Consider the following 14,485-nt stretch of genomic DNA (forward strand, 5'->3'; position numbering starts at 1 on the left):
AGCGTGCCCACCAAATGCACCATTGTAAAGTGGCAGTGTGTCCTTGAAGTTGGGGTGCACAATTTGCTCACTGTACTATCCATTGGCAAGTGATATTTGACTCTTGGTGAGTAAGAAATGGTGTGCTACGTGCATGTATATGATTGAGGAGATGAGGGATGTTTTTATGGCTGGCTAGCAGCTTGCAACCTGAATTCTTACCCCCTACTTGGAGTAACAATAGGATAGTTCTTTCACAAAAGATATGGTGATGGACAGCAGAGTTTTAGTATGGACACTGGGTGTCCCTCTGTGGCACATCGAGATCAATCACCCTGCTTTGACCAGTGTAAGCTGGTAGAGTACCTGCCAGGAGAGTACACTTGAACAACATGCCTGCCTTGGCCTATGGAAAAGTACACTGTGCTTCACTGGGATTGGGTATGAAAGATATGCGAATCCTAGAGCAATGAAAAGTAGACAGATGTACATCTGGGCATTGTTGAAGGACAGCCTGTTCACCTGACTCATAGTTAAGACCCATAGTGCTTTGCTGAGCATAGTAAGTGGGCATTGTGCCTTTCAGTGGCATAAGGGGCCAGAGTACATGTCTGGTCATAGCAGGTGGTTCATAATTTAAACAAGGGCAGAATGCCTATTTGAAGCAATGTAAGGGGGCAGATTCCCACTGTTAGCTGGGTGAAGGGGCAGCTTGACCTGTTGGGAGCTGGATTTCTGAGAGGGGTGGGCTCAAATACACAATGTGTGTATCCCAGACGAATCTTTTGAGTGAGCCAGTTTGTAGGGTGGAGCTGAAGGGATGTCCCGGTGCTTTCCCTAACTGGCCCCTCACTGCTACTGTATGATACATGGACACACTAATAGGCACACTAGTGACTCTGAGCTGTTTTAACATTGTTTGCATTAAATAAACCTCCCCATCACCTCTTTGAAGGTTACCCCACACCCTATCCACATCTCCCTCCTGCTCCCCTACAAACACTGTATCTTTTGGAATGCCCACTTGTTCTGCAACACATTTTACTCTCATTAACACCCACCTCTCGGTCATAGCCATCACCGAAATTGTGCTCTCTCCCCCATGATGCCTTCAGGCTTGCTGCTGTCTGCACTGACTGTGCTACCTTCCCCTTGACTGTACATCGACTGGCAGAGGGGTGCTTTATTGTCCAGGACTGCCCTCTTTTGCTAATTGGCATTTCCTGCAATTATTTTTAGGTAAATGCCATCTTAACTCCATTTGTCCACCACTTTTCTTATCTGCCTGTTCACTGCCGCCTTCAACTCTTTTCTGATGTAGACCTCCTCCTCTGCTCTAACCGAGGAGACTATGCTAATCAGAGACTTCAACCTCCCAAAAATCTCAAATGCCCATCACATTGAATTGGACTTTATCCTCTCTGACCACTCCTGTTTTTTTTTGTAAGATAGAACCAGGACACGGTCAAGGGGGCATTTTTGGTTAAATATATCTTTATTTTTAACACTCAAAACCCAAGTCATCCCCAAGTTACTCTACCCTACTCCAAAGAAAAGAAAGTTGCCTGAAAGAGTGCTCGTCAGGCTGTCCTTCAAAGAAAATAGTCTGCCACTCAGAAAACCTGTTCCAGCCTGATTTCTGTCCCTACCACTATAAACAGGAAAAAAAGCGAACCCAAACAAAGGTACAATAAGGGCCTTTGCTAAATGAAAGAATGGTGGCTGGTTTCTGACCCACCCTGATGTCTCTATCGGAAAAAGGGGCTCCTTGCCCCGTTGTACAGTTCCTTTGGGACACCAAGGGTTGTGTGTCAGTCTTTGGTTAGTCTTTCTTTGTGGGTTTACCAGACACTTTGTCTTGTCTTCATCTCTGTTTTTCTGACAACGCCACTAAGGAATTTTGTAGCATTTTCTCCAGTTATCGCATAGTTTTGATCCCTATCTGGGGTCTTTGGGCTCGCACCCTGCCTTGGGGTCTGGTTACTCTCTCCCGGCCTTGGGGGACTGGTTCCTCTTTCCTCACCTTGGTGGGTACTGGTCTCGGTCTCTCTTTCTCTCTTTCTCTCTTTCTCTCTTTCTCTCTTTCTCTCTTTCTCTCTTTCTCTCTTTCTCTCTTTCTCTCTTTCTCTCTTTCTCTCTCTTTTTCTCTTTTTCTCCCCCTCTTTTTCTCCCTCTCTCTCTTCCCCCCCCTCTCCCTTGGAGGTGTGGGGGGGGTCTGATTTCTCACTCTCCACCTTTGGTGGGGGGGGAGAGAATCTGGTTTCTGTCTCTGCCTGGGGGGGGTGGGGATCTAGTTTCTCTCTCTCTGCCTGGGGGGGGGGGTCTGGTCTCTTTCTCTTTCTCTTCTCTTCTCTCTCACCCCCAGTTCCCTGGAGCGACCATGTGTCTCAGTGTGGTGTTCCAGTAGGTCAACACAGCCTCTTTTGACTTCCTCCCAGTGTTCTGTGTCTGATGGATCTGGCGCACCCTTTCTGCTTTCTCCAGACAACCAGGTGGGTGGGTCTATTCTCCCTCTCTTCTCAGCTGTGGATGGTGCCTGTAAAGGGTCAGACACTATACCAGCCTTTGTGTAGGAAGTTGAAAGTTAGGCAGCTTAACTCCCATATAACCAACACAACTATTTCTCTTGGGATAAAGGAAAATTAATGTTTATCACTGTTTAGGGATTGCCTGTCCTCTAAAGAGGGGTCACCCCCAGCGGGATCCCGCTTGCCCTGTCACGTAGGGGGTGTTAAGCTTAGATGGCTCTCCTCAATCGTCCCTATGGGGGTGGCTCTCCCTTGGGGAAAGGGGGCGAATTCCCTGGATTAGTCATGTTTGCCTCACTGCCTTCATAGCCATAATTGCTGCAACTTACACAACCTCCTCTTCCTTTGCTCAGTCTTCACCTCCACTCGAGGGTGTTGCTTGGTCTGGAAAAGATCCAGGGCTATGCTAATGGCAGGACTCTCGGGACTCTGGGCTAGCTAGCCTTTTGGTTGTAGCCCCTGAACTTTTATCTGTGGCAACAACATAGCCACCTCCTAGCAACGCCTCTGCCTCCACTAACATTACAATCAACCCCTGGCAATTCCCTCCTACACTTCACAGTGCCCATCCCTCCACTGCTCTGGTTTCCTCCAACCTGCCCCATCACAAAATGAAAATTTCAAGTGACGCAGTAGTTTCTTACTTAGCTGTAGTCAAATCTTCTGTCCACCCCAGGCCTTCTATATAGAACAGGACTTCCTGAACTTCAGCTCTGCTCTAGCTTCTCCCTTTGATTACCACAATCCTCCTCACAGCATCAATCCATTGCTTCCCACTCCAGTTTTGGGGGCTCGGCAATCAGATTTAACCGCTGAAGACAACCATGCAACTGCATCGCTGCTGCTGATGCAAATCCCACTCTCTACTCTTCCAATTTCTTACCTCTTACAGGGATTCACTTTTGACCATTAGCACAGCCCTTGGCTATACTATATCCATATACTATACAAACCTCAGTTAGTCTCTATGCACCCACCCGTCAATGCTTCTCTGCCATGCTCACCATGCTTAGCCACACTTTCCTTCTTTTTCTCTTGCTCCATCTCATTGTCCTCTCCCCAAACAATGCTGCACTGTTCTTCTCTTCTAATACCTCCAATTTTGGGGATACCCTAACTTCCCTCTTACACTGAGCTCCCTCTTTTCTTTCCCCACGTCAGCTGTTACCTCTACATCATCAGTTATCTAGTCCCTTCCCCAGCCTCACCTACTGAACTGAATCACACCCACAGGGAAGCCAATCAATCCTGTGAGCTTGTTTTCATCACAAACCATTAGACCTTGCAAGCATTGCCTCCTCTTATCGCTACTCTCTCCTCAACACTTCTCTCAACTAGGATCTTGCATGCCTGCTAAATTGCAACTGTCCAAACTAATTTTAAAATAAACCTCCAATGACCACTATAGGTTTACCAACTATTGACCTCTCTCTCATCCCCACTACTTCAAAATCTTACAATGGATTGTGATAAACTGCATTTGCAAAAACCTGATTTCTACCCGTGTTCTCGGATGACTTGACTATTGCTTGTAGGCGTTCCCTTATTCTTCTCTTCCGTACTGCACTTTCCTACTTCCACCCTCCACAATATGCCTCAAACCTCACCCATTGCCCCCATGCTGGCGGGCTATAATCAATACCTTTTCACATGTCTCCTTTGTTTTAAAAACAATCAAGGGTTTCCACCCCACCTGTTTGGCTAACTACATCTCCCACTACTCTTTGCTCCTTTTATTATTCTCCATGCTCTCCATCTATGCCCCCCACTCCCCCTCCATCTACACCCTGTCAGGAGGCCAATGTGGAATACACTGAAAACTGAGCACAGGAAGAATTTTTCTGTATCTTTTATATGCAGGTCCCTCAAAAGGGCATGAAAATAAATGAGAACAAATTCTCCACTAGTGTCATTGCAGGCTTCTCAGTGGTTCCCAAACATTTTTTCTTCCAACTAGTTTGTCGCAGGTGGTCATTCCCCGTTAGTAGCTCAGTCTCTTTGACTAGCTCTTGGTACAGCGGGAGTATATCCACTGGGGTTCGGTTTGTCCAAATCCAAAGGCCATTGTTGTTCTCCGTTAATCCTTCATCATTTTCTAAACTCTTAGCTTTGTTTTCTCTTTGGTCTTGGGGTTTTCACACCACTGTTCCTATGTCACAGAAATGACTGTCTCCAGAACAGTTGAGAGGTTTTTATTTGTGGGGCCTAGGGCTGTCTGTCTGTCTCGCTCTCGTTCAACACCCAGGTGTCCATACCCCAAGGTTAGTTCTACTGATCGGTAATTCCTACTGTCTACAGCCTTGTTCTGATACCATTTTGGCCTTCTCTATATGCAGGCTCACCAAGTCTCTATGGGACTTCAAATCTGTTCTTATTCTCGCCATAGGGTAGTTTTCTATTAGGATTATGAACAGTGCCCACAGATGCCCAGTAAGAAGAGTCTATTCAAGACGGGCTCGATTTCACCTTTCCCTTATACTCTACCTACACCACATTCAAAACTCCTCTCCTCCACTCTTTCTTCCCCTTTGATGTTTCACTCTGCCTTTCTCCTACCTCCATCCTTTGATGTTACTTCTCTTCTTTCCCCCCTTCTCCAACTCCTACCACTCACTCTGCTACTCCGTGGCCCCCGGCTTGCTTTCCTCTCTGGCCCCCGGCTTGCTGCCCTTGTTTTCCTATAATCCCTACCACTCCACCCACCTTCTACTCAAATCCTCACCCACCCCATGCTTCACAGTCACACCTACGCTACACCTTGCCACACAATCACACTGCAGAACCACTAACACTTCTAAAACAATAGCTCCCCTGCTCCAACACTCTCTTCCTCCATCCACCGCTCCTTCCTCCCTTTGCTGGTCTCTTGGTTTACCTCCTCCACTGCAGACCTCATCCGGTAAACCCACAACATCTTATTTTCCCTCCCTTCTCCAGGATTGGTTCCCTCTACTTAGCCAATCGGATTCTCTTTCCCCGCCCTGGAACGTACATATGTTGAAGGAATCTTTTAAAAAGTGGCTTAAGCCCTTCCCACTGGTTCAGCGGGCCATCACCATGTAATGGCGGCGGATCCAGTCTTTGGCAGTTGTTCGATGCTTGGGTGAACAGTTCCCCCTTGTTGTAGGTGTATTGTGACAAATTGCTGGGTTCTGTTACTTGTCACAATGAAAGGGGGGAGCCTTTCCTTGTGAGGCTAGGGAGGCGAGACCGCTACACGACACCCTTCCTAGGGTTCGCGGTAAGTAGGATCTCACCGAGAGAGACAGGAAGAATCCTTCTACATCTGCTACTGTGATGTTTTACATGAAGACTAGCACCTGCTTGGCACTAGGATGAAGAAAACCAATGGAGTCATAACAAATATGACCAAGACACATAAGAAGGACTTCGATGAAAAGCTGGAGAAGCCCCAGATCAGTGTCAGAGATACCAGGGAGAGTTGGATGAGCTGCTGGAGTTACGCTGATAAACACTGGGGAAACTGCTGCTTCCCAAGCTGTGGAGGAGCTGCAGAGAACAGGCATCCAAGGCTATAGAGCGACTGCAAAGCTGACTTTAGTCCCAGGAGGGACATGCGCGGAAGCTAGAGGACAGGTGCCTGAGTTACACTGTTCGAGGGGCAGACTAGCGAAAGTTTGTCAAGCCGGCTCTAGTCTCAGGAGGGACACACAAGGAATGCTGAGAGGAGATGAAAGGAACAGGTGCCCAAGCTGCGCTGTTCCAGGAGCAAGCTAGAGGAGTCTGCAAAGTTGAATCCTGTTCCAGGAGCGAGGCATGAGGAGGGGAGGGGTGGCCGAACTGGGGAGAGTGAGAAACCCCTAACTGAAGCACTCCACACTCTTTCTCCACTCGTATTTCAGACCTCAATAAAAAGTCCAACTACCAGCTACACCTCCTCAGGGTTACTCTTCCTTTTCTCACCTTCCTCCAGCAGCTCGCTGTCTCCAGAGCCCTGGTTCTCTCAAGAACCCCCCCTGCACCTGTCTGTGCACTTGCATGATATGAATGCACCATGCATTGATGATCGTCTATCTATTTTTCTCTTGTCTTCCCCCTCCTTGCATGGCGGTGCCTCAATGCACTTGGAAAAACTGCAGAATCGCTGTCAGACCTATTTGCTGTTATCTACACCGTAAATTTTATTATATGCACTTGTTCCATGCACCCAATCTGCCCGTGCAGACTTGTATCGTTCAGAAATTCAAGGGGTCTGAATGACTGTTGTTTTAACCCTTGTTCCCTCCCACCTTGAGCGCTTTGAAACACTTGCTTTGTGTATAGGCACTTTACAAATAAACAATACCATACCATACCATACCATACCACACCACACTGGAAGAGGAAAGTGAACCGAGAGCAAGAGCCATCCCGACAAGAGGAAGAGAAACAAAGAAGGAGAACGCTGGCCCGGTGACACAGCCCCACTACAAGGAAGGTAATGGAGAGAGCGAGACCCGGGAAGAGAGATGGTTATAACGATTTGGCATTATCCTAATAGTCACTGCGAGGAAAACGAATAGAACAATTGGAGTAATCGTACTTGTCCCAGTGGGACACAAGTTATCAAGGAGAGGGAGAATGTTTGGATATTTTCCCCTCTCTATTAATTTTATATGCATCTTTTGGATGCTGTGTATATATAGCGAGTGCAGGCACGCAGCATTCTAATCCCAATATGCTGCCTAGCCGCACTGCAGCGCTATTAGCTCGCATTAAGCTGGAAGCCAATATAAATATGTTACCAGTCAATACGGGTTCCCCAGCCCCGCTTCAAATTAGTACTACTGCTAGCTTGCAGATAGAGCGAGAGGCAAAAAACAAGGTGGGGTGGGGGTCCTGGGAGTCCCTCTGCCGGACATTAGTCCTGGTTATGAGAGACTTACCCAGAGTCTTTAGCTCACTATCTTTCACAGAGGAGAAATATCTAAAACGTATCAGTCTTTGTCCTGCCCTAGGGTAGTCCAGCACCAAAATGCTAAGCAATTCTCCTCTGAACAGGAGTACCAACAGCAAACCCAGACACATTTTTCGGTCTGTTTGGACCTCATCAGTAGGGTGGAGCTGTGCCTCTCTAAGAATAGTGAGCAAGGGGTCCACGTCTGGATTCCCCTAATAACTTAGGGTTGACATATTTTCACTCAACTTAAAAATTCATCCCCCCTGATATTTCAATGTGCCCCTGGTCAGAACACACTTTTATAGAATTTGGTGTCACTATTGTGACACAGAGTAATCGGACCTCATCCAAAGACAATTGTACTGTTTCTAAAAACCTGAACAGGGTAAATCAAGAATCCTTGAGAGAGTGGATACCACCTATAACTCAAGATGATGTATTGCCATCGTTGACTGTGGAAAACCTGACTAACTCCCTCCTGGATACTTTCGCTAAAGCTATCGACGTAATAGCTCCAAAAAAGAACAGGAAGGTTAAGAGTCACATTAATAATTGGTTTTCACGGGAGCTTAAGAAGCTCAGAGTTAATACAAGGAATGCTTTTTATCAGTGGTAAAAGTCTAAGAAGGAACCACACAGAACAATTTACCTAAGAGTAGCTAATAGTTTTAAACTGGCAGTCCTAAAAGCAAAAAGTGAATCGTATGAATCTTGTATTCTAAATGCTCATCATGACTCTAAGGAACTTTTTGCAATTCTTAGAGAGCTTGAGAAGCATGTTGTCAATTACCAGGGACCCAATGTTAAAGATCAGGAGTGGTACTCGCAGATCCAAGAAGCCATGATAGTTAAGACTGCTAAAGTAAAGACTGGTAGAGAACAAACTATGAATTCACAGCTTTCAGAATCTCCCAAGACTGTCCTGGAAAAAATGTGCTAATAATTTGCATTCTATACCCCAGTTTAATTGCAGGAGTATATCGGAAGAAGAAACGCATACCATCTTAGTTAAACTTAAGCCTTCTTCCTGTAAAGGGGATCAGAGTCCGGCTACAGCTATTAAAGCTTGTTCTGAAGTACTGATCAGTTCCATTACCAGGTTTGTAAATGCCTCCTTTAGAGAGGGCAGGGTTCCCACGAGACTGAAGGGCTCTTGGGTCACCCCTTTGCTGAAGAAACCCAATCTTGATCCTAAGAATGCAACTAATTATCGGCCGATTTCCAACTCTCCCTGCATCCTTCAGATAATGGATAGAGCGGCATACGAACAACTGCTTTGCCATATAAAAGATCATCTGATATTGAATGAAGGTCAGTCAGGCTTTCGGCCAGGCTTCTGCACGGAATCAGCCTTGTTGGAACTAAAGTCCAACGTAATGAGCAATATTAATAAGGGCTCTAATATGCTGCTGATGTCCTTGGATTTATCAGCCACATTTGATTTGGTGGACCACCCTCTCCTCCTGGATAGACTGCAGAAGTTTGCTAATTTCAGTGAACAAGCAAGGGAATGGATGCAGTTACTATGTGGGTCTGTAGCAAGGAAGCAGAAGTGGATCTTGTTTCAGTCAGCTATGGAGTCCCACAAGGGGCCTCGCTTTTCCCAGTTCTTTGCAACCTTTTCACAGCCCCTTTGTAATGCTCACCTGGTATCCACGGGGACGTCACTCAGCCTGTTCTGACCTCTTACGACCTCAAACCCTTCCCTGGAGTCTACTCAACTGGAGACTGGGCCTGAAACACAGGATTGGTAGAGTTTAACTCCCTATTGTCTGTGTGCTTGAACCCCTTCTTCCCCGGGGTCCAACCCTTCCCTTTGATCCACAGCTCACCTTGTTTTCTTGGAAAGTGTGCTCTCCGTCCTGCTTTCAGCGCAGGGGTGCGTTTATTGATGCAGGCTCGTTGCTGCCTAGTTACTTCGCTGGCAAAAGTCCAACAGGTAAGTATAATGAGTCTTTTGAACAGTTCTCTAACTTCGTTCCTTTCCTTCCTTAGATGATGGCCAGCGTCCGTGGATGGCGACGCTCTGCTGAGATGAGTAGCGCTGAAGGTGAGTGAGAGCGCGATGCGACCCTTTCGTATTTGTATTGAACTGAGTTCTTTTTCTGTGTCTTTTAGGTGCTGCGACGTTTTCAGCGTGGATGCCGGTTATGAAGAAGAAATGTGTTGAGTAAGCGCGGTATGTGGCGCCTCTAGATGTTTCCACGCTAACCTGGAGTGTCTTTTCCCTCTTGCAGATGGATGAGAAGTTCCAGAGACGGAGTTCCCCGAGAGCGGCTGGGGTTCAGGTAAGCGTTTGAAGCTCGTACAGCCTTTAAAAATAAGCGAAAATTTGCTGAATGCTTACTAATGCCTTTTTTCTGTTCTTTTCCCTTTTCCTTAGGAAGCGGCGTGCCGGGATGGGAATGACGCCGCCGAAGATGCCCGCAGCACAGAAGGAGTGATGAATGATGGGTAGAAGCGCCGCAAGGTAAGGCTGTTCCTAACGGTGTTCTTGTTCTTGCAGAAGCTGAGCGCAGAAGAAAGATGCAGGCCTACAGGAGACCGATCCGAACACAGGGAGTGCCAAGCCGCAGGTGCAGAAAACACCAAGCATGTTTCTCTGCCTGGGCGTGGCTTAAATAGTCTCTGGGTATCCCAGGTGTCTCTGGACTGTACCACACCCAAAAGACTAGACTGCACATGCATTTCTGGGAACCGAAATATGTGGGGGCATCCATCTTGTCCCCATTAATGCACTACAAGTCCAATCCCCAATGTTATCCTATGGGAGTGAGTGAGTCTGGTGCCACAAGCGCCAAGTCTGACTCCAAGTGGGTCTTTGGAGGGATGGAGAGGCCCTTGAGGGCCATGTAGGTGATCGTGGCCTGGCTCCAGCCTGACATCTTGGAGGGCTGGGGACATGAGGGGCAGGAATCATGACACTCTTTCTTTCATCTGCAAGAAGATAAAAAGATCTGTTTTTCGAACTATGCGGATGATTCACAGTGCCTTAACCCCTTAACAGGCAACTATGACGAGGACACTTTAGCAATTGCAGAAGAATATTACCTCATACATGACTGGATGGAAACGAGTGGGATGGCATTGAATCGTGATAAGACCGAGCTTATGATCGTCTGTTCTAGACCCAGACTTGCGAAACTAGCACCACAGTATGAATCTTTCTGTATAGCGGACCACAACATTCTGACGAAGGATAAAATAAAAATCTTAGGGGTGACATTCGACCATACCTTGAATATGTCCGACCATGTTAATAGCCTGGTGTCAACGTCTACTTACTATAGTAGACTTCTTTCGCACATTCGTCCATTTCTATTTCAACAGGGCTGTGAAATGATAGCTTGAGCAATCATCTCTTCTAAAGTGATTATTGCGGCTTCCTTCTCGGAGTGGGTATCGCAGAACTTGTGAAACTCCAAGTGTTGCAGAAAAGCACGATCAGAGCCATCATTGGTTCGCGTAAGTTTGCACATGTGTCGGAGATAAGAAGAAAGCTCCACTGGCTAACGATTGTAGAAAGGATCGAATTCAGGTTCCTTACCATTGTGTAGAAGTCCCTCAATGGATCCTTTCCTGTCTATATTTCAAATATATTGAAATACAAACAGGTGGGGTGAAGCGTTTGGTCTAATTGTGATAAAAACTCCATTGGAGCTGGTTAGAAGGGACGCATTTTGGGCAGCTGGACCGGCGAGATGGAATGCCTTACCGCCAGGCCTGACACTGCCCGACATTCAAGCTATTTAAAACAAAACTCAAGACATATTTATTTAAATAAGGGGACTATTTGGCCTCTTACATTCTGACTGCTCATTACTGTTTAGTCTTCGGCGCCCATATGCCTGCGGGCCACTTTGGGTGCGCCTAACAAATAACCTAAAATAAAAGTAAAGTAAAGTGCTCCGATGTAAACTTACACTGGGGCTTTCTTTGTAGCAGCCCAGAAAGTCTGGAACAGGATACCCCCTGATCTTAGGCAAAGAAGTACACTAAAGTGTTCAAAATAAAGCTTAAATCTTTGCTCTTTAGATAGCTGTCCTCCTCTAACCAGTTGACAATGCTGCCTGACCTTATTAGTCGTGACATTTCTTGATTACCCGTTTATTGTCTTTGTCTGTTTGTTCTGCGCCCGCATGCCTACGGGCAACTTGGTGCACAATATTAATGTAATGAAGTAAAGTGAAAGTAAATAAACCTCTTGGGGCAAAATACACTTGTGTAAGTGAGGTAGAAATGGAGAAGAGTGGAAATTATTACTGGGCTCGTCATACTTGTCCCAGTAAGATACAACCTAATAAGCAGAGTCAGAATATTTACTCGTCCCAGTGAGAAAACAAGTAGCGAAGAGTGAGAATCATTACTTGGCTCAGCATACATGTCGCAGTGAAAGACCAAATAACCAGAAAAGTGAAAGTCATCACTGGGTACCTCATCTCGTCCCAGTAAAAAGCCAAGAGATCAGAGGATTATTACCAGCTGTGCTAAGGAGACAACTATTTATAATCCTCAAGACATACGTTGGGTATCAGAGAGAGACTTTAAAGTTCATATGAGAATGACTGAGTCAAGGAAACTAAAGGTATCAGAGCATATGCACAGAGGGACTTGAAAAGCCAAGAGAAAGGGAACAAAGGGGCATGGAAAAGCCCAACAAGTGAGCTGAACGAACTGTTAAGAGAGATAGCCAAGAACTACCAGAAGATTCTATATTGATAAGACACTTGCTGAGAAAGCAGCCCCAGGAGAATGAAGTAATTCTCCCGAACATTAGTTGTTTATTATTAGTGGTAGGGTTAGAGCAATTTGGGTTTGGATGGAGGACAGACTTTTACTTTGGACATTCATTACTGAGGACAAGCTCCCTAGTTAGTTGTGTTGGGTAGGGAACTCCACAGCTTAGCGAAAGTGAGGCATTTTCTTTTCATTTTAAGTAAAAGTTTCTTGAATGACAACTTCTATTTATTTTAATTAATTTATATACAGGAGGAGCAATTCTCTTTTGACCACAAAAGAACACGCAATAGATGAATCAGATTTGATGGGAAGCAGTGAGCTTCTTACAATGGGGTGAGTTTGAGGTGCATTCTGACCAGGTTGTGGAGGGAAGTAAATGGAACGATCACCAGGGACAATAGATAGTCTTGTGGATCTGAAACCAGAACAGAAAAAACTGGTGAGCATCTTTGGTAAGCGGCATGGTGGGAGTTATGGCTCTGCACAGATACATATGGGCAGAAGGGGAGGGGGACAGGAATTGGCACTCTGCTGCCACTCTACATTTAAGGGGTAGGATGGCTCCCTGCTAGGGCTCTCAATCCTGGCTGTTGCTGCCCTCTTCTGACATGGTCAGGGTATTGGCCTTTTTACATCTGCCTACTCCTCTTCTGTCTTTCCTGACAGGATCTTCATACTCCTCTTGCCTTCTCAACCTGCTGTAGGCCAACTCGGCCACCTTCGACCTTTCAATGATAATTAAGGGGTTGCCCTCGTCCTGCCCATCATGAGGTCATGCTGCCTTCTCTCTGTATCCTTTCACCTTCCTCATCTGATGTCCCCATCTCCTCCTCCGTGTTCTCCTCCTCTTGCTGTCCACATGGTCTTACCCCTCCTCCTATTGCACTTCATCTATGCCTCATGTGAGAACCCTGAGGGCGTCCTCACATCTACTTTCCTTGGATCCTTGGCACAAGTGGCCAGGCAAAGGCCATCGCTGTTGAATCCTGTCCCTGGGGGCAGAGAAGCAAGGGCGGGGGTGAGTGGGGGGACTCACCTGGGTGCAGGATTCTTGGGGAAGTGGAGTGAAATGTTCTTAGGTGACATGCAGTATTTCCCTATTCGATGCTGTGATGAAACCCTAGTCCCAGAAGCTTTTGTGGGATATTGTTACCCCATCCCCTTCGGTCAGAATGAAGTCAGGGAAACAGATAAACCTCGAAGACCTAGGAGGAGGGTGGGAGAGAATAATTATGTTTTATTTTATTGGACATTTGTATGGCGCCTATACATCTTTCCAGGCACCACAAGACAAAAGGGAATTGTATGTAGGGAAAAAAATTGAAATAACAGCCGTACTAGGCCATTTGACATTCTTACTGTGCAAGTGCAGAGACAGTAAGTGCAGGGGAGGATGGAGTAGTGGGCAGGGGTGGGAGTAGGTGAAGTGCAACATGGTGGGCTCCAAGGGGCTGACCAAGTGCTGGTGGGTGCCACAGAGGCGAGGTGCAGGGGAAAGGGGGGGCAGTGCAAAGGGTGTGCTGGACCAGAATCTGGCTAGTCCAGGGAAGTGTGCCTGAGGGGAAGTGCTGGTAAGGGATGCTGGTGGGAGACTGGTTGGGAAGGGCTTCCCGAATAAGACCCATAAGGGACCAGAGTACTAGCATGGAGGTATTTTTGGAGAGGAAGCTGGATGTAGAAGGGTACCAGGCCACAGACAGCCTTGTAGATGATGCAAAGAATATTGAATGTGATGCCAGCAGTCACTAGGAGCCAGTGGAGAGATTTAAGGGCTTGAGAGATGCAGTCCCAGGGCTTGCGGCCAAGGATAAATCTTGCAGCCGGTATCCAGTTAAAATTTCGAATGAACAATTTCGAATGCATTTTTGTCAAAAAAAATCGAAAAATGTCGAATAATTTTATTTTGTTTTTTTTGGGTTTAGTTCGTAAAAAAAAAGGGTCAACAAAAAAAACAGGTTAAAAAAATCAAAATAATTTTAAAAAAGCGACAATTTTTTCCGCCATTTTTCATTAGCGTAAAATGCATTCGAAATTGTGACATTCGAAAATGTCACTATAAACCCTATTCTGGAGTTTTTGAAGAGGGCGGAGGGAGAAAAGAGGTAGATTGAGAAAAAGACTGTTTCAGTAGTCCAGCCTGGAGAGAACCAGAGCTCTGGAGACATTGATCTTCTGGGGTAAGGCGAGGAAAGGGAAAATACCTCTGAGGAGGTGCAGTTGAAAGTTGGACGTCTTGGCAAGGTCCGTGATGTGTGGAGAGATGGAGATGGAGATGGAGAGGGAGGAGTCAAAGATGACCCCAAGGTATTTAGCCTCCCAGGAGGGTTACGGGAGGTGC

At 46.4% G+C, this 14,485-nt stretch overlaps 1 protein-coding gene across 2 annotated transcripts in view; it reads left to right on the plus strand.

The window, feature by feature from the left end:
- METTL3 (methyltransferase 3, N6-adenosine-methyltransferase complex catalytic subunit) overlaps window positions 1–14,485 on the plus strand; it is a 643,525-nt gene that overhangs the window by 70,296 nt on the left and 558,744 nt on the right. The window lies entirely within an intron of this gene.

The sequence above is a fragment of the Ambystoma mexicanum genome, chromosome 13 (genome assembly GCF_040938575.1).
Source record: "Ambystoma mexicanum isolate Mex_15411 chromosome 13, UKY_AmexF1_1, whole genome shotgun sequence".
NCBI classification, from domain to species: Eukaryota; Metazoa; Chordata; class Amphibia; order Caudata; family Ambystomatidae; genus Ambystoma; species Ambystoma mexicanum.